This window comes from Syngnathoides biaculeatus, chromosome 15 (assembly GCF_019802595.1).
Source record: "Syngnathoides biaculeatus isolate LvHL_M chromosome 15, ASM1980259v1, whole genome shotgun sequence".
Lineage (NCBI taxonomy): Eukaryota > Metazoa > Chordata > Actinopteri > Syngnathiformes > Syngnathidae > Syngnathoides > Syngnathoides biaculeatus.
In genome coordinates this window covers 12,364,065-12,385,316 of record NC_084654.1, presented here as the reverse complement: position 1 = coordinate 12,385,316, position 21,252 = coordinate 12,364,065, and the positions used below count along the sequence as shown (strand labels likewise).

The following is a 21,252-nucleotide window of genomic DNA, read 5'->3' as shown; positions in this document are numbered from 1 at the left end:
CGGGCATGTCCTCACAGCTGCGGACATGACTCTGCCTCTCCCTCTCAAGTGTGGAAGCACAGCGGTGGCCAAAGCCTCGCGGCAAAAGAGGCAAAGGATCAAAACTTGGCAAGCTCTCGTCATAAATGCGTCAATCTCGCGCCGGGGTTATGACAATCTAAAGAGCCTTAAAAAACCTTCGGCGTGCACACAAAGGGCTTTCCCCGCCATTGAAGGCGTCACACTGGCCCTCGCAGGCTTTGAAATGGTGATACGGTTTCTGCAGGATTTTCATCATGCTTTCAACATGATCTAGCCAGAGGTTAGACTACAGAGAAGAGCCAATAAAAGTTACAAGTAGCTTAATATTTAATCGCTTAAACAATTCAAATAAAGCTGATTACGATCCGAACCGGCAGCTGTACCAAGATCTATTTATTTGCACCTTAATTAACTGGAAGGTTCAAAGGCTGTCGCGGCATTGGAGGTCCGACTTAGAGACTTGTGAGTTCCATTAATAATGTCTGTCACCAGCTACTAATTATGCTGCCTGTGGCCCGCGCTGGATCTGGTTTCAGCTTTGGGCTGCAGCCATCAAACACTTAGCATTCATATTTAATCACTTTTTTGTTATCCAGGAGGCTGAGAAAGCCTCACCTAATAGGAGAAAGGATGGAGGAAATCATTATTAAGAGACTCTTTGAGACACACGGTAACAGCATAGAGTGGAAGGAGCCTCCATCAGTGGCCGTGTGAGGGGCGTGTTTTCCAAGTGACTCAAACGCTTCACTTCAGTGCTTTCTCAGCAAGTGGGGCCTTCATGTAAGATATTTTCTTTTCGGTTGTTTCAGGCTCAAAGGGCAGTGAAAACGCAAACAAGCGCTAATCTTTTATCCTTACACAAAGTGCTCGGTTTGCCGCTGGGTCACCGCCTCGGGGTCACCGTGACGTCACCTGCCTCAGGTGTAGCGCGTCTGATGCTGGCTTTGCCTTTGCCTTTGTTATTGTCATGCAGGTGAAACTGAATATAGTGACTCATGCTCTTCAAGTGTCCCGCAGCTCAGTCACTTTGACAGGGACAGCGAGTAAACAGTGTCAGGTTGTCCACTTTGCACGAGTGCCCAATACTTTTTGTGCTTGTGCTGAGAGAGAAGCATTCACACACAACGTTATTGTGCAGTAAAAATGCTGGAGGCAAAAACGGATCAGAAAAGCAACAATGTCCCTCGATGGATGTATCCGATTTTGAATTGTACCGTTGTAGCTCTGTGGCATTTAACTTTCAAGGTTTCATGGTAAATTTCCAAACCCCCAGTAAGATTGCTCAATATCATGGCTACAATGACATCATGTTACTCGGGAGTATATTTAGGGATAATGATATCCTGCGGTGCATTACCGGCGTTATAGCCCTCAAGTTGCTTATGTAACTGATGCAGTTTATTATAAACACAAATGGCTGCAGGCAGTAACTGAGGATGACGATTACAATGTTGAATTTTTATTTGCACAAGAAAGTCATTTTGGGTTGGACTCAAATGTTTACTTAATATCTTATAATAGCAGCAGCACCCTACGATAATTAGTGAGCCTACTTGAAACGTTTCACAATGTAAGGCCCAAAATACAACCATTATTCAAGCAGAGCTCCAAATAGATTAAAAAAAACGTTTTAAATCTATGTGATAGTTTAATCTAATTGGCGGGATAGTGTTAGACTAATTTGCAATCCTTTTAAAAGGTATTCTGCCCAATTTCTACTTAACACTGGTACGAATAATTATCCAGCGCCTGTTTGTCCACTTCTCGTACGGCTGAAAAGGGAGCCGCTCCTAAAAGAGATTTGTTTTTTACATTCATGCATATTAGGCCACTATATTGTTAAAATCACCTCAGCATAATGCAGTGAGGTTCTAACCACTGGATAGTGGACACAAACCACGATATCACGCACATTGTAGCTGTTATTGTCTTTACAAAGCAACGTTTGATATAGATCTTGTATCAGTTCTCATTAGACTGTGCAGTTGTACTGAATGGAATGTTAAACGAGGGCATGTCTAATCATTAACGGCATTTGCGTCTTTATTGCGAGTTTCACCTTGACGGCTGCGTAACATCAGATTTATTAAGGGCAAACGCACTGTGTCTAATGAGCTTTATGCAACCTTAATGGTTCAATTTACTTGGGTCAGAGGCTGGACGTGGTCGAAGAAGTGTAAACAAAGCATTTAAGAGTCATTTGACCCCGTGCGGGGACAAGTAATCAGTGTGTGACCTCAGACGCTATCGTCTCTCATTTCTCTGCGCAGACGGGAGGCCAGGAAAGAAAGTCGACCTGTGAACGCCTCATGAGGCAACGGCGCACTCACACGGCCAGCTGATCTTTAGTATTACAGCATATTTTAAAAAGAATCGTCTAATCTCTAATTTGCGGTGCTAATTTGTACCATCAAGCAGATTGTTATAGTGAAAGGAGTGTAATGGAATATGCTGAAGGGTGTCACAAGCATACGTTGGACTCGGGCTATAATGCTGAATTATTCATTTAAGAAAAGCAGCCTGATAGAAAATCAATCATTCAGTCTTGACGTGATATTCAGGCGCCTGAAATATTAGCTGTGCGGAAAACATCACGTATCAGCTCGTGAATGCTGCTTAATGTATATTTCATTAAAAATTTACAAGGACCTGGGAAAGTGTCAAAGTATATGCCATGAGTATAAGACCTGTGTGAGTGGGAGCGCGTCCATTGCCTGGGCTCGGTCGAGAGGGGTCACACGGGCGGAGTGACCCCGAGTCGGCGTTACGTGAACCCCCTCGCGGACAGGCATGAAGTCAGATTACCTAATCCGCAGAAAACAAAAGTGCTGTCAATAAAACTGGACGTGGACTACGGCGGCGGCGTCAGTCTGAAAGAATCGCAGCAGGCCGGGCCCTCGCCACGCACGCCCACTTATCTGATATTGATGATGGAAAGATGGCCAGATTTTACATTACTGCTAATGGTCTCTAAGTGTTCACCGCGGAAAATGGACTGCATCGTTTCATACGTGGCCATTAGGTGTTCATTTAATAGGAGGTGCTCATTAAGACCGCGCTGCGCTTGGTTGTAAGTGCTTTCGGCGATTGATCTCCGCGTCGAATAGCAATCGATGCTGTGCCTTCAAATCTGCATGAGGCGTAAATGTATGAAAAGCATTTTTGTGGGAGGCATGAATGGAGATTACATGGACAGTTGGATTATGTAAATCTTCTGGATTTATAAGGCATGTAGTATAGTAATGACGTTAAGCACTACCTCACTGTTTATGCGACACTTATGCCATGTTACGCAGGGATTGGTGTTGTTTTAATGTAAACTACTGCCTAAGTGTACTGACAATTTACTTTTTTTTAAATCAGTAGTACCGAATGTGGCTGAAACCTCAAACCAATGGAAAAAAGCTCTCCAGTGCTGTATGTGGTATTGCATTGAACCGCCACTGGCTGTACTCTATCGTTGACCTGCAGTCATGCATCCTTATTCCAGTAAATATTTGAATGAAAAACACTTCTAGTCCATAAATATTGAAGAAAACAATGAAATTAGGACTCCCTGCTGGTTGTAATGACAGAAAACCAAAACAAAAGAGAACAAAACAACAGTCCGAATAGGGCCATTGCTCCATTTAGTGAGAATTTTTGGGGGCCAGATCATGAAAAAAAAAGGCAAACCAACAGTATTTGTATTGTTTACACACAGCAATTTCCTTGGTTTACCAAAGTACCGACAGAAGAAGGTTGGAGGTCGCAAACGTCATCCAATGAACTCGTTTGTGCAGAAGCATAAAACAAAAAACCACACTCAGTTGCCACCATACTTACTGGCTTCATCTACTGTTTTTCATTGGATTGTTTAATATTTGCGGCTCGGAAGTATATTTCAGGCAGCAACAGGGTACCCTGAGAACGCCCGATCTTGTCAGATCGTAGAAGCTAAGCAGATTTGGCCCAGGTTCGTACTTGGATGGGAGACTGCCAGGGAATACCAAGTCCTGTAAGCTTCTCTCCCCGGCTAAATACAGAGGGGTTGCCTCAGGAAGGGCATCCGGTGTAAAACTGTGGCAAACAAAATATGCGTTCATCTGAGATGATGTGCTCTGACGACCCCTAACGGGACAAGTCGAAAGGAAAAGAAGAAGAAGAACTGGTGAAGACAGCTGCCTCGCAGTTCTAAGGACCAGGGTTCAAATCCTTCCTCAGCCTGTGTGGAGTTTGTATGCTGTCCCCGTGGATGTGTGGGGTTTCTCCAGGTACTCTGGTTTCCTCCCGTTTCCTGCTCGTGAACAGAAAATGGACAGATTGAAGAATATTTCATCTAAATATTAACAACAATTACGACTTTATTATGGTGTTAGTGTAGGTTAATGATACAATGCAAGTTTTCTTATTTACTTACAAATTTGGTTTACAGAGTAGCCATTGTATAAATGGAAAGTTGTAAACCTACATAATGCCACTTTTAATAACAAAGTTCTGGGTTTTTAAACAACTTTGAATCCCCCCCAAATCCCTCCCTTTCCTCTTCAAATGATGTCATTTTGAGAGCTTTGTTATTCTGTGTGAATATTTAACCCAGAGAAAGTGCTTCCCAGACAGGATGAGCCAAACAAGGAGTCCCAGCACATTCCAGGAGTGCGATGTGACCATGTGTTGACTCCCCCACGAGGAATCTCTTTGATTATGCTTATCTGCGAGGCGATCAATACATGGCACAACGCTGATAAAAGAACAGCGCTCGCATCAAAGCGCACGCGTGGCAAGAGGAGAGGGAAAGTCATAAAATGTCAATTATTAATAGAGGGGAAGGGTCCCCTTTCATGTGGGGGAGAATTTGGATAATGAAAATCAAACAAAATCCACGCACAAATAACATCCTCGGGGCATTAAAAAAAAAAAGAATCCTTTTAAAATTTTTAAGCCACATGGAAACCAGCTTCTATTGTTACACGGCGGTAGTGCTGAAGTGGCAACAAAAGATGAATGTAATCTCTGTGAAAGTTTCAGACTTCACTCCACAGCTGCGAGGAGGTTGAACCTGTAACCCCTACCTCCACATAACCCCGCCGCCGTCTCTCTCACCACACTACGAACGGCAGGCACGCCGATCTGTGCACCAAGCGCTCACTTGCACTTGAACTTAACACGCCGCGCCGCGGTGCTTGATCAATATTTCCATCCTAGAGTGCCCTTCCTCTTTCATGTCGGGATTCAGGTGGTCAGTGAAAGATGTTTTGATTTGGTTTCATCCTGGCAGGCTTTTGATTGTCGAGCGCTATCATTTATTGATTGCGGCAAGAGAGAGGAAAAAAAAAAGAAGTGATGAAGGTTTGTGAGACGATGTAAAGCTCACACATCTGCATAACTAGTATGTTAAATATTCATGGGAAAAAGATTCAACATATGGATTAACATTCATATTTAATGCCGGCAGTCCCATATGGCAAGTGCGAAAAATATAAAAAAGGAAAAAAAACATTTCTTTGTCTTTCTGCCCTTTCACTCGCCCATAGGCTACTGCTGGGTGTTTGAGTCCTGCTGTGAAGAAACTCAACATAATCACTGAAGTTGCAGAAAGACTCTTTCTGGGTCATTCTTTCCCGGCGAGTTCATAGGAAGAAAGATTTATTGATTTCTTAGACCAAACAAATGTGTTGAGTTTTTTTTTTCTTTCTCGACTCCCACCTCCAGCCTGTGAAGCCCCCTCTACCTCCGCTGCTGTGCACACAGAGGAGGTAAACTTTTTTTCATTTCCATCTAACAAGACAGATATATGAGGTTGTTGTTGTTTTAAGTCTGTTTGGTTGCTCACACAACTTTCCATTTATGGGTTAATCGACAGTTATCGGTGTTGTTGATGTTTGTGGGGCTCGCAACAACATTTGATGGACAAACACAATGCGTGAGCTGAAGCCTATGCCAGCAGAGATTGGCTGAGAGGTGGGAGGGACACCTTGGAATGGTCACCACGTAACAATACAATTTAGCAATGCCTTGGTTTTTTTTTCCTTAACACACAATTAGGACCTGATGATGGATAACATCTGCCAATAATTCAGATGCACATCCCAGAAAAATAAGTTGATTTTCAAAAGGAAATTCAGCAGGCCAAACCTTTGCTGTTATCGATCAAATGATATGAAAATGACTCTGATACTGTAGACCACAGGTGTCAAACTGGTGACCAGGGGGCCAGATCTGGCCAGCCACATCATTTTATGTGGCCTGCGAAAGCAAATAAAAATTACTAATTGCATTCTGATGTAATTCCATTAAGATCCATCCATCCATCCATCCATCCATTTTCTTAGCCACTTATCCTCACAAGGGTCACAGGAGTGCTGTAGCCTATCCCAGCTGTCATCGGGCAGGGGGCGGAGTACAGCCTGAACTGGTTGCCAGCCAATCACAGGGCACATTGAGACAATCAGCTGTACTCACAATCACACCTCAGGGCAATTTAGAATGCCCAATTGATGTTACATGTTTTGGGGGTGTGGGAGGAAACCAGAGTGCCCAGAGGAAACCCGCGCAGACACAGGGATAACAAGAAAACTCCACACAGGCGGGTCCAGGATCGAACCCGGGACCTCAGAACTGTGAGGCCAATGCTTTCCAGCTGACACCCTCATTAATAAATTTACAATATTTTTTTTCTTAGCAATCCCATGTTCAAAACAAATGTAATGAAATTAATGTAATGAAACATGTTTTTTATGAGCTTATGATATCAAAACTGGTTATTCATCAGTGTGTTGTGTATACTGTATTTAATGACACTTATACAGGATCAAAGTCATCACAAGACTGCAGGCAGGCAACCATTCACACTCCCATTCACACCTATTGACAATTTGTAAACTTCTATAAGCCAAAGAAAATGTGGGAGGAAGACGTGCTAACCACGAGTTAATGACGGCTTGAGCTTGAATGGCGTGATTTGCAAGACCCCCCTTGGTGCCTCATGCCCCATTCCACACACACAAGTGCGGATGATACATTTTCTTTAAAATATATTGAATCATAAAAAATAAGGATTAGCAGTAGAAGCAGTAGATAATAACATTAATAATAATAATAAATGAAAAATTGACTCAAAATTAGAATTTTAAAAAACATCTTGCATTGCAAAAAAAATGAAAGAAACACTATGAGGAAACCCATCCACCCAACCATTTTCCATACCGCTGATCCTCACAAGGGTTGTGGGTGTGCAGGAACCTATCCCACTTGGCTCTAGGGGAGAGGTGATGTACAACCTGAATTGGTCACTTGCCAGTTGCAGGGCATATATTTTTAAAAAAAACCATTCACACCTACGGTCAATTTAGAGTTCAATCGATCTACCGTGCATGTTTTGAGATGTGGGAGGATACTGTGAGGCCATCTTGACAGAGCGCGCGAGGATGGCAGCAACGTAGCATCCACCCCACCCCCAACATCTCCCAACCCACAGCTGTGGTGTCCTTGAGCAAGACACTGACACCCCAAACTTCTTCAAGGTTGCTTAAGTTGCCCTCCTGCTGCGCTGTGTGCCACTAATAATGTGTGTGTTTGCTGTGTCCACTACGGTGATGGGCAAGCACCAGAGAAAAAAATGTGTGCTTGTGTTCATGACAAATAAAGATGATCCTTCCTTCTCCTTCTATTCGTCTTCTCAGGCATTAATGCACGAATGAATAATTTGTGAGCATTTTAAAGCATTTAGATTGATATTAGTTAATTATAAGCATTTACTGTTGGAAAGTAACCCTTGGGGGGGGGGGGGTCTCTGTAGGGATTCTTTCCCTGCAGCCATCCCCAGTTGCCTAATCTGCTCCTTTTGACAGGCTAATGTGCTGACTCTGGGATTCTCCCTGGCTCAGCAGGAGGCTCCTGGCCACCTGCAACAGAGGAATGATCACGCCATTGTCCTCAACAAAGGGAAGCATTTGAGTTCATGCTGGATGGCTGTTTAGATTTCCCTTTGAGAAGCAAGGAGGGGTGAGGGAGAGCTTTCGATCATTACAGGCTAACAACCCCACTGGCAGATGTTGAAGCTAATGAATAAATTGGTTTTCAAACCTGCACTACCGATTTGAAAATGTGGCGACAGGCAGGAAAGTGTAGTCCGATCTCAAGCGCCTCCAGAAAGGGACAGCTGCTATGTCTCGTGTTTACGATAAACCCCGCGACCGCAAGCAAACATCAGACGACTGTAAACAAGAGTATCACGTGAGCAAAGTCACAGACGAATGAGTCTTCTATTGCAACAGTGTGCACATGGAAAGGGACCAAAGAATGGCACGCTAACTTCTCCAAGTATGCTTTGAGTCACGTGACCACCAGACACTAGCAGGCCAAAATTACTGGGACACATTCTGTTTTGATAATTGGTCCTTTGAATTTTTCTTGCTTTATTGAAGTCTACTGGACTGGAATTTTTAAATCACAACTTACCTGTGGCTAATCACATTTTGGGGAACGCTGAATTCATTTTAAGTGAGCACACCTAAGTCTGATTAACTCCATTTTGATTCAATTAAAAAAAATAATAATCACAAAATCAAGTTGGCCAAAAGCGGCACGGTGGAGCAGCTGGAAAGTGTTGGCCTCACAGTTCTGAGGACCCGGGTTGGACCTGTGTGGAGTTTGCATGCTCTCCCCGTGCCTGCGTGGGTTTCCTCCGGGCACTCCGGTTTCCCCCCACGTCACAAAAACGTGCATGAATTGGAGACTCTAAATTACCCCTAGGTGTGATTGTGAGTGTGGATTTTTGTCTCTATGTGCCCTGTGATTGGCTGGCAACCAGTTCAGGGAGTACACCGCCTCCTGCCCATTGACAGCTGGGATACAATTCAGCATTCCTGCAACACTTGTGAGGATAAGTGGCTAAGAAGATGGATGGATGGATGGATGGATGGATGGATGGATGGATGGATGGATGGATGGATGGATGGATGGATGGATGGATGGATGGATGGATGGATGGATGGATGGAAGTTGGCCAGCAGATCTACAAAATTTGCACCAAAATGCCACAATCCAAAGAAATTCAAAAACAAATGAGAAATAAAATTAATTTACATCTATCAGCATGCAATGTTCTATGGGCCGGCAAGATGGAAGTGGACATCTGGCATAAATGTAACAAAGCATTTCAGAATAAGATCATGTCAACAGTTAAACATGATGTCTGGAGCTGCTTCTTCTTACAGAACCTGGACAGCTCGTTGTAATTTATGAAACAATGTATTCTGCTCTTTACCACAGAATTTTGAAGGAAAATGTGAAGCACATTTGGGTTCGAGAACAGGACCGTGCTCCAAAACACACTAGCAAGTCAACTTCTTAATGGTTTAAGATCAATTTTAAAAATGAAGGTTTGGGAACGGCGTCGTCAAAGTTCAGACATGAACCCGATTGAAATCCAGTGGGATGACTTCACAACGGCGCTTCATGCTTGCAAAACCATTGCTGAATTTAAACAATTCTGGAAGAAAGAGCAGGCCAAAATATCTTCACAGAGATGTAAAAGATTATCTGTCTATCTTTTTAAAAAAAAATCTGATCAAGAATCGAAGCAGCAAAGGGAGCGACCAACTTATTAACTTACTACTCTACCCAGATGGTTTCCAACCAGTCTTGCCAATCAAATGCCCTACAAAGGTATCGCTGAATCTGCAGAGATCATGTAACTGATGAACAACAATATAATATAACATCTTTCAATTTTCAGTGACATAGCTGCATTCAACCCTGCATGACAAATTTTGCCCTTGGGCGCAGTGCCAGGCAGGGATTCCTGGCAGACACCGGGCAGACAGACAAATCAAGCCGCTGGCAGCTCTTCAGACAAATTACAGACAGTCACCAACACAAAGAGAATGACGTCATGCTGTCTGCTGCCTGGCAGCGAGTGGCACTTCCACGACAATATTACACCAATCAAAGGAACGGTTTGAAAAGGAGCTCATTTTTTTACGAGGCGGCGGCTAACCACAGACGGCCGCCTCTCATAAAGGAAGTAAAGAAGTCTTGCATCACACAGTGTCTATCCTTTCAGTCAAAATATCCTGGACAATTGTGTCTGCCGCACATATGAAACTCTACCCGTGTGATGAAATCATCACTTTGCAACATAAGTGGATCTGTAAGTGTCTCCAGCAGTGAGAGCATGGCCTTTGGGTTTCATTCTTTCCTGGTAATGACCAAGAGGCAATCCTAGAGCTGTGGTGTAGTGGATGTGTGACAAAATTCACGTTTGTGCTGAAGTTTGGGAGGCCCGTTTTTAGCACCTAAATCCCAAAACTGCGGTCCCCATTTTCATGTAAATGTGAAGCACTGTTCACCTTGCGACCCTTGTCATTATCTAAATAAAAGGTCATAAGCTACCCCCAAGATGTCCCGGCCTCCTCCCAAAGAACCGTCATCACCCCACCATCACCTGCACATTCACATTCCTCTGCTTTTGTCCGTAATGTCTTCACACTCTTGTGCTAGTTCACACCTCTTTTGTGAGGGAGGCTCATCGTTTGTGATCTTCAGTCCTGCCGGATCCCCCCCGAGCCCTTCACACCTCAGTGTGGTACCACCAACGCGGACTTGCGGTTGATCACTGAAACCTCACCTGCACCCTCCACTGCCCCCAACTCAGTATGTTTATACGACGTAGCCAACTTCCAGTCATAAAAAAATGTATATACACAAGCAATGTAACGCAAAAACAGGAGGAAAAAAAATGAAAGATGTATGTAAAAAAAGATGACTTTGAACACGGTTCATCCAATCCTGGCTACAGTCCCCTATTTATAACACTGATACAACGATTTAAAAATAAAAGGTAGTTGTATGTACTATATCGTCTTGTTGCATGATGAAGCTTCTCCAGAATACTTTGGATACATTTTTCTGTAAATTGCCAGTCAAAATGTTTTGGAAAAAGACACAATAGATACAGACTAGAGATGGTAGACAGTCTTAGATTGGTAAAGTCAATCACTGGAACTTAACTTAATAGAGCACAGTTGTCAAACCCAAGGACCCGGGGCCAGACCCGGCCTGTCACATTATTTGATGTGGTTGTGAAAGCAAGTCATGTGTATCTTTTTTTTTTTTTTTTTTTTTTTTGCTGACATACCAAAATTGCAAATTGTGTTAATTTTTAAAGACATTGAGAATTGCAGGCCTTTTTTTTGTTACCAGTCCCCCTTTTAAACAAAAATGAATAATCATTCAGCACTACTGATTACATTACAGTACAGAAACAAAAAACTAATTTTCTAAATATTGTTGCTGGTAATTTAGGTCCTCTGCGGTGTTAAATTTAAATTTGGTTCTCCTCAAATACAATACCCAAATGCTCCTGTTCGGTGGATTTGAATGCACATTACTGGATTGCAATTCTCCACCCTAGCAAACCAAAAATCATACTTACGATTCAATGAATGTTTCTGACAGTATCATCATTAAAACTGAGGCATCTTTTCATAAAAGGGCTTGTTTTGGATGTCACAAGGGGAAGTGTAAATAATTGTGCATCTAATGTGACGGCCAATGATCTTAAATCTTTTTCCACTTACCAAGGTGACCTTGAGAGTAACTCTAGAACGACGTGGAATAGATTTGCGTCGCCATTAAGACCTTTCACATCGGACGACGAGAGTGTTCTTCGTATTCGTTGCGAGATGGAGGTTGGAGGAGGCGTGGCACTCTTCGGTATTGGGTGCCACTTGCGACCTTGTAAAAGAGAAGTGATTAAAATTTATGTGAGGAATCTGAGCACGTGTTTTTCTTCTCTCTTTCTTTGTTTGCTAATCAGTATTAACACAGCATGGATTACGTTCACTTGTTAGGAGCAAAAGATTTTACTTGTGATTATGTCACAGAAAAGCATGTTTGTGGAATATATGTCAATATTGCTCATCAAATGTTTTAGATTGTTTATCTCACCATATGAGATTTCATTTTCATCAGCAATATTTTTTTTTACTGTTATCTATTTCATTCAAATTGCCCAAGATAGTCTTGGAACCTCATTTTATTAGTTTCACATGCAAAGATACATTTTTGGGTATTTAGCAAAGGAGGAGTGTTCCGGTTTTCTGATGCACTACAATGACATAAAAGCTTTTTAGTGTTCTATTCATTTATTAGAGAGTGAACGTGCCATTTGTTGACTCTTTTGTCCTTCTGTGCGGCACGCTCGTCGGGCAACTCAGAAATAGCAACGTGGAGCGAGGGGCAGCTGTGATTGTGCATAATAAACGAGCTTAAACATGCAGGGACGGTACAAAAACAGGTGCACATCATGCAATCGCACACGCAACCACAGATATGTCACATTCCGGCCCAAGGCCAAGCACGCCCTTCATCTCAGACACGTACGCCTACCAAATACGGAGTAATTCCGTTACACCGGCAAGGCAACGATGAAAGTTGAGTTGGAGGTGACCCTCTTGTCATGAGTACGGAGTGTGTTGCGCAGCGGATGAGGTCACCGAGTAAATGCGGAGTTGCTTTGTCTCACTGTCACTTTCTGAATTGGAAAGACAGGCTGGGTCATATCTTTTCTCACTGAAGATCTTAATCTTCTCAGGCGGATTGGTGAGGACAATGTTTCATACTCAGTGGACATAAATATTGACGTGTCCAGATGTATGGGGACGGCTTAGAAGATGACGCAGTCCATCTGTGTTGTTGATGGCGGCCGACCGAGCGGCCTTGGCAATGGCGAGTTCACCGTGGGGGCGAAATAACCGACCTCGTGCTATGTGTGGCTCGCGACGGCCCAGTTGCGTTGTGTTCTACCGTTGACTTGCGCATCACTACCAGTTGTCCGTCCGCTTTGTGGCGAGGCCGCCAACTGGCATGATGAAATCTTTGCAGCTGTCGAGCTGCACGGCGCAGACTGGCAAGCGAATTCACCGGGGGAAGCACCAAAAACGGATGCCAAACCGTGGCGCTGTGCTGCGCAGGGTGGGAAAAACAGAGCGGCGGCACCGGGGCGAAGGATCCATTAAGGGCCATCAAATATTCATCGGCCATACGGCATCGAGGCTTTGCGCTCTCCCCACTGTGGCATTAAAAAGAAAACCAATGATGAAAAGTGATGCTGAAAACAACAACAAAGTGAGGGTGCCTGCAGTGAAGCGCCAAGAAGCAGCTTTAATGAGTGTTCACCTCTGCCCAGCAAAGCTGATTTATTCATTTGTGAAGGTTGGCAAAGCTACAATCAATGCACATCACCAAAGCAATCCGCGTGTTAGACAGGAATACAAAAATTAATTCAAGAAACGTTATGAAATACGTACTGCTTTAAAAAGAACAGAACTCATGAGAGCTCAGCTAAGGTTGAAAAAATGGCTGACATATTATTTGTTTGTCAGACCATGCTGAGGAGAACAAGAGATTCTAAAACTAGCCATTTGGCCTAGGATGAAAACGAGCAAGTGGATGGCTAACACAGCTACTCCAGGCAATATATCAATCAATATGTGAAATCTTGCGAGAAAAATGTCAAAAGGAGAAAATAAAATGTTCTCTCTGTATTTGCATGTAAACATGCCTGTGTTTCTGCCTATCAAAAAAATTCATGGCAATCAGTTTCAAAAAATGTTACCGACAAATAAACCAATAAATGTGATCCAATCAGTACCGTGATAATAATCATTTTAAAAATTACATACATTTAATTTGTAGCCATGCCAACCATACTCTGTTGGTCTCTAACGTGCCCCGATACCACACCTAATTTGTTAGCATTAACATTGCACAATTTTTTCTGTTCTGAGTTTTATATCATGATCATAAAAAGAGTTTCAGTTTTGACTTTAATAACAGAAATGTTGGATTTGCATTCAGCATGTGTGAGAGGCAGTGGGCACATTGTTAATGTGGTACTTGGGCCTTCAAGGGACCTAATCTACCACTGAATACCTGCGGTGTCTTGTCACAATCATACAAACCATCGTCAGTATTATACAAAAACAGAGTAACGGATGTTGTTTGCTTCCCTAGGAAAAAAGATCAAATGTGTAAATACATAATAAAATTACAGGTAAAAATATTTGTAATTAAGCAAAGCACATTGATTTCATTGTTGTCGTCACCGTTTCGGAAGGATCTGGCCCGGGTTACATCAACATCGAAGCGCATAGAGGCTGAAATCTGATTGGACAAAAAAATCTACATACACTGGAGGCAGTGCAGCAAAGGGAAATACAATGAAATGAAGAGAAAAAAATTCATCCAAATTTTTGGAACAGATATTGGAATTATTACATGTCAGCTAACTATACAGCCAAATGAGCATTAATGCTCATGAAGAATGACATCAGCCGATGGCCACATCATTCAAAACGAGTTGAGTTAACCCCTTACGGTCAATCAAAAGTGCATTATTGAAGCCAAGCAGGTCTACCCCGGCTGCGGTTGAGTCTTCAACGTGCTGACCGTGGCTGTCGCCGGAGCGCTAATTGTCTCAGCAGCCTAGCAGGCTGTCTGTAATGATGTTAGCATCCCGTTAACAGACGAGCGTCTCTGAACGGGCGGACCATCCATCACTGTACACTCGCTCGCACTCTGCGTATCGCTGCTATTTGTTTCAATCGCTCAGGCTTTCGGGTCACATTTGTCTTCATGAATGTTGTTTAGACAAGGATTCAGACTCGGACAAAATACATGCTCATGGTCCTACTTAGTCCTTTAATTGACTTTGGATGAAGCATTTAAAATGCAGGACAATTTCCAGGAACTGTTTTCGATGAAACTGTTGGAGAGGAAGAAGTGGCCAATAGGTTGCTTGAGTGGGGGTCACATTATTCATCATTTAATGTCGCAGAATATTTGCGTTACATTCTCAAGGGGCGACATTTGCTTTCATTTGATTTAAATTCAGGTTATGTCAAAATAGGAAAATTGGAGCATACAAGAATTACTACAATCAAAATTATTATTTGTCGGCATGGTGGAGAAACTGGTGTAGAGTTGGCCTCAAAGTTCTCGGGACCCGGGTTCGATCCCGGTCCCCGCCTGTGTTTGTTTGCGTGCTCTCCCTGTGCTTTTGTGGGTTTTCTTCGGGCACCCCAGTTTCCTCCCACACCCCAAAGATATGCAACATTAATTTCACACTCTAAATTGCCCGTAGGTGTGATTGTGAGTGCTGCTGTTTGTCTCTATGTGTCCTGCGATTGACTGGCAACCAGTTCAGGGTGTACCTTGCCTCCTGCCTGTTGACAGCTGGGAAAGGCTCCAGCACTTGTGAGGATAAGCGGTGAAGAAAATGGATGGATGGATGGATGGATAAATTGCCCCTAAGTGTGATTGTAAGTGGGTCCGTTGTCTGTCTCCAAGTGCCCTGAAATTGGCTGGCAACCAGTTTAGGGTGCATCCTGCCTCCTGCCCGTTGACAGCTGGGATAAGCGCCGGCTTTCCCGCAACGCTCGTGAGGATAAGCAGCTAAGAAAATGGATGGATGGATGGATGGATGGATATAAAGTTCTGCAGTTGCCTGGTGACCAGTTCAAAGTGTACTCCACCTCTTGCCCAAAGGTCGCTGGGATAGGCTCAAAAAATGGGTGCTCAAGGGATGGATTTTAAGGTCCAGTACCGGGAGAATCACGTGGAGAGACTGCCATCTACTGGACATTTGCTGAAACCACGTGACCAGGAATCCTTCAAGGGGAACAGAAATTCTGTCTCTCTCTGGCTTTCTCTCTCTGTCTCTCTCTTTCGCTTTTTCTCTCTCTCTAATCTTAATAATGGGATAAATATTCTAACAATTATTCTTATCATTAATTACTGGCCTGGTAAAATATATTTTAATTTCCAAATCAAAAAGGCAAACGAGAATTCTGGATGTAAATGGTTAGTTAGTAGTTAGTAACCCTAACCCTAACCCTAACCCTAACCCTAAAACTCAAAACTCAATCCAAAGTAACAAAGGAACATAAGGCGACAAGGAACTCACCACAACAACAACTTGATGGGACGGGGAAACATGACGTCACACAATATTAACTGATAAGGACTAAAAGAAACGGGAACTAAATACAAGCAAAGGACAAGACGAGAAAACTGATAGGTTGGCACAAGATGAGAACAGACAATCACCAAACCATAAGAACGATATGAAACACGGGAAAACATGAAACAAAACGAAACATAATCTCGACTAAAACACAGACCATGATAACACTGACTTCATATTTTGACATAAATATATTCATTATTGTTATTCGTGTAAACTGTGCCAAACAAATATGAGCGTTCATCTGAGATGTCACGCTGTGGCGACCCCTAACCGGACAAGCCGGAAGAAACTTACTTTAAGTTCATCATTGTTATTCGTATTGCTATTATTGTTGTTTGTTCTATATACTGTACATACATACATATATGTATATAAGATTTCCACTAGAGTAATCATATTACTAACATTAAAGCCTTCACGACAATGAGAATTAAAACTTTTAACGGCCGAAGTCTGCATAAAAGCCATTATACGGAGCCGTGTACAGTACAGTTACTGAGTTTTTTTAATCATAAAAAAAATCCCATGTAATCATGTAATATTACGCCACACGAGGGCGACATTTAATTGCATACAGTCAAGAACAGCCAGATGTTGTACAACAGGACTCTCCTTTATCTTTACATTAACTAGTATTTCATTTTCCAGACTACTGCAGTAGGTGGAAATGACTCATTCAGATTCCGACCGAGGGCCAAGAGAACCTTTGTGCAAGTTGATGACTCAGCTTTCGATATACATCTTATCTTACTCACTGAAAAACATGCAAAAAATGTTGTGACTAACCAAGATTTTATTTTTCAGTTTTTGTTTCAAGCTACACTCATGCACAGGAATCCAATGATTTTTTTTTTCCATGGAAATCTGCTTTTGCTGTGTGTCATGGGGACAATTTGCAAGAAAAAAAAATGATCACGGACGTTTTGACCTTCTTATTCTGTATGATTCTGAAGAGTGAAGCAGTGTACTTGCATAACAACAATCGGGCCTAATTTGAGTAATTTCCCGTCGTAATCGTAAATGTTAAATCTGTTCAATATCTATGATCTATGTGGCCTCAACACCTAGTTGGTTCTGAGCCGCGGACTCCGTGATGGTGACATTAAACAAAACAATAGCCGAAGAAGAAGGAAACTAAAGCTTGCTCTAAAGCAGCATCTGGTTGCGTTGTGTTTGTAAAATGCATCTCCCAAGTCATTCACCACAAAAATAACAAGGAAACAGGAACAGTTAAGCAAGCTTCTTGTTGTTCTTTGCCTACCAACTAATCTACATTCATTGTTGAATTTTCCGGCAGCCTGTTCAGGCGCATCACACGCTGCCCCGTGTGACTTAGCATCTAGCACAGGTATCGGGAACTTATGGCTCGTGAGCCATACCTGGCTCTTTTGGTGTTTTCATATGTCTTTCGGAACCCACATAAAGACATACTGTACATGTGATTTCTGTCGTGCAAAGATGGTACCGTAGTTTGGTGTGGCAATCGATGTCCACAGTCGCAGAAGGGGCTAACGCCAATCGTGTTGGAACAACTAATTATGGAAACGCTTTTGACAAAGGTCGCTCAAAGAAAAAAAGACAAGGTGTACCGACGTTTTCAACAAGATGGGACAGCCTTTGTGGAGAGGGAGGGTTCTGCTGTGTGGTTAAATTCACAGATGGGGAGTACGTCTTAGTACTCGATGTTGCCAGTAAACATTTTGCCAACTTCGCATAAAGATAATCAAACGAATAAAAGACATGCCTTTGTCGGTAAGAACTGTTCACCATCGTACCAGCATGATGGCAAGACAAATTTAATTACGTTCACAATGAACGGATGGAAGACTCAATGCCTGCGTGAAACTTAATCTGATGACGTATGAAACAGACTCCAAAACCATCAGGAAAACGGTGCAGCATGAATGGTAAGAAGTACTTTTGTCATCATTGGTGAGTAACATCATAACAATGTTATTTAAAACAATTCAGACTTATTGTACTCTAAAAGTGTTTGTCTTACATAAATGCGCAAATATACCTGCACTTAAGTTTTTAAAATACTGTATGGCTCTTATGAAATTACATTTTAAAATATTTGACCTTTGTGGTTCTCTCAGACGAAAATGTTCCCAACCCCTGGTATAGTAATTTAAATGTCAAGATGGAAGAACCTTTGGAATTGTTGGGTAGAGTCTACCTGAGAGAAGGACCCGGAAGAGGTAGTGACCAGGTTCTGGAGGGTCCAAGAGGAGTTTGCTCTTCGGACTGTGATGGATTAACACAGCTTTCAGGACATTTTATCTGCACACAAGCAAAGAAATATATTTTTTGTAAAAGCACAATGGTGTGGAAATACAGTATTTCATTGATACATTCAAGACAAGTCATTAAAATAGTCTTGGGTATAATTATTTCCCCCTTTTCGCTCACCTTGATACATTCAAGGAGGAATATTCCAAATAAATTGCTTTTGAAAGTAATAAAACTAGTTTGTTTGAAAATGTTTTCTACGTCCCATTTCAACTTCCTGACCTGTGCTTTCATATATGCCCTTACAACTTTTCTGAATGAAGCAGTTTGCTTGGGGGGAGGGGTGGAAAAGAAAAAGTCCTTCTTTCCTGTGGACAGACACAAGACTGTAACACGCAAAGTGTTTATTTATCTATGACTGATTAATCTTCTAAATGAGCTCGCTCTGACAGCCAAAAAGCAGTGTAATTACTACCATACACATCTCATTTGTATCCCCCCCTACCCCAAAAAAGGCCTTTCATGCAGAACACAGCAGGCTTCTATGGATGCCATACAAGGGAGAGGAAGTATGTGTGTGTGTGTGTGTGTGTGTGTGTGTGTGTGTGTGTGTGTGTGTGTGTGTGTGTGTGTGTGTGCAATTCCGAATTCGAGCTCTGTTATGATATGTAAAAAATTAAAAGTGCTTCATACTTCAACAACCCAGCAGGGATTTCTTCACCAAGCCGCAACCTTTTTTTTCTGTGCTAATCTGATTAATACACTTAAAAGTCTGTAAAGTTCCTCACGCGAGACATAAATGATTTAACGTGTCGTTTTATAACCTCCCTGAAAAGCAGTTGAAAAAGGAATTGGGGGTGGGGGGGGGGTATAGAGGCAGCAGACATTTGGGAGGAATGCGTTCAAGGAAGCTCTTGTGTCGAGACTGCTGGGAACATTTTAATAACCGTGTCAATCCAAATCATTGCATAATGAGACAGATGAAGAATGTCCCGTTTTCACGCCATCTCGTAAAGACGTCAAATGTGGCCGACTAATTAAAATGCCAAATATGTGGTTGTGTGTGGAGTGGAGGAGAGCAACGGAGAAAGCATTTTGAATTGTTTTCAGCCTTCAATTTCAAAGAGTCTTGTCTGATACCATCAGACATTTAGAAGGTGAAAATAAGCAACGGTACATGGAAAAATGAGATCAACTTGGCATAGAGGACCTGTATTAAATGCCGAAATTGATGTTTTCGCCGATAAGAAATTGGACTGTTAATTCGCTTCTGCTTGTCTTGGACAACTGGATACACATGGATCTGGTGAATAAATCGTCGAGATTTACATGGAAAAAATCTCTTGAAAGGGTATAAAAGTTTGGACGCATACAAATACTTTGTTGCTGGATCTGTGCTCATCAGGAATAAATCCCACATAGTGACGGTTTTGACGGCTGGTGAAGGCGGAAGTGTCTTTGGCCACGCGTTAACCTTTGCCGGAATCCATCGATCTTTTCATTTACCAATACCAATATTTAAATAAATGACCCCTGGTTTTACACAAACTCGTGTTCATTAACTATGATTGGAAAAAAAAAGAGGGCGGAGTCATCTTCATGGAACATACACTGAAGCGATTGTGGTCAGTCCTCCGTAAACCTCAGACAGTTTTTTTTTTTTTTTTAAACACGCATTGTTCTCAAATGAGCCACCTTGGCATCATAAATACTTTTTGGTCATTCGGGATTGAGAAGAATATTTCTTAGCTGAACTGAAGCGATCGCTACACAGGTGTGTGTGTATTTCGGTTGGGCACCATCCATCACATTTAATTGCTGAAATCCATCAATATTTTCTGGTCTTTTCAGCTTGTATTCCATAGAATGATCTCTTTAAATATCTGTCTCATCTCTTGTGACAACCAACAACACAACAGGTGTCAGGTATTGGAAATATTCTCCTCCGGTTCAATGTCTCCCACAATGTCGAGCAGCTCTGTTTGATCGGCAGTATGGCACCGTGAAAAGGGTGACATCACCTGCACGGGCTCTATACGTACATGCCACAACAATTACTACTGGTAGAATTTGCATTTTTCGGCAGTGACCCATGGCATCATGTTACCTCTCACAGGTTTTTTTTTTTTTTTTTTTTTGGTACAATCAGCAGATGTCTGTTTTGGGGACAAGATAAGTGATTGTCCACTGAGATTTCGTTACGTGTCCCGTGCGCTGCGTTAGCCATTTAGCTACACGCTTGTCTATTGTTCATGCGACGTGTGTGGTCTCTCACATTTTAAAATAGTCAATGTTTTCAACATCACTACGTTTCTACTCCACAAGTTAAGTCAACACACATGAATAGCTAATCATGAAACATTAAAAATGTTGATAAAGTTAAAGTAGGACATAGCTTTTGCATCCAAGGGCGTTTAACTCGAACACCACCCACAGCTATTGCTACAGTATTTTAAAGGCACGAGTTGGATCCGAGACATTACTCAATTTCACAATACACATCATTCGGATTAAAGTTTGTTTTCTTGTGTTGCTCTTTTAATATTAACAGTGCTTAATTTACTTCCACACTTGTGTGACTCTTAAAGGTGTTGAAAGGAGGCTAAATGATGGCCACACCCTGGAAAAGAGCACAGTTGAAGACAATCTTTTGCGTGACTTCCAAGTTGTGATTTTCCTGCAACATGTCAAGTAAAAGTTATAAATTCGCCGTTAAAAAAATCTACTCAGCCTTTAAAGATGGCTGACAGATACCAAATGGTAACAGAAACGGCTTTTGCACAGCGATGTTGTTACTTGGTGACATTTTTACAACCATTTAAAGTAATTGTATGCTTAACGCAGAAGTGGTTCAATAATCAATAAACTGCATACCCCACACAGTTTTGAGCAGCCAGAATCTTTTATGTTTGCGAGACTTGTGTGGTTATCGTGACACTTTTCAGACACAAAGACAAAAGTCTGTGTAAGGTTTTGTTGACATCCCA

General features: G+C 42.2%; 2 long non-coding RNA genes across 2 annotated transcripts; one reads left to right on the top strand and one right to left on the bottom strand.

The window, feature by feature from the left end:
• Positions 1 to 3,893: 3,893 nt before the first annotated feature.
• Positions 3,894 to 18,281, bottom strand: LOC133512852 (uncharacterized). The gene is made up of 3 exons (XR_009798309.1): positions 18,213 to 18,281; positions 11,583 to 11,739; positions 3,894 to 4,297 (listed from the first exon to the last, which is right to left on the bottom strand). It is a non-coding gene; the product is annotated as an uncharacterized LOC133512852 (long non-coding RNA).
• A 1,646-nt stretch (positions 18,282 to 19,927) lies between these two features.
• LOC133512858 (uncharacterized) lies at positions 19,928 to 20,975 on the top strand. Its single transcript, XR_009798313.1, has 3 exons — positions 19,928 to 20,039; positions 20,131 to 20,191; positions 20,854 to 20,975. It is a non-coding gene; the product is annotated as an uncharacterized LOC133512858 (long non-coding RNA).
• Positions 20,976 to 21,252: the final 277 nt, after the last annotated feature.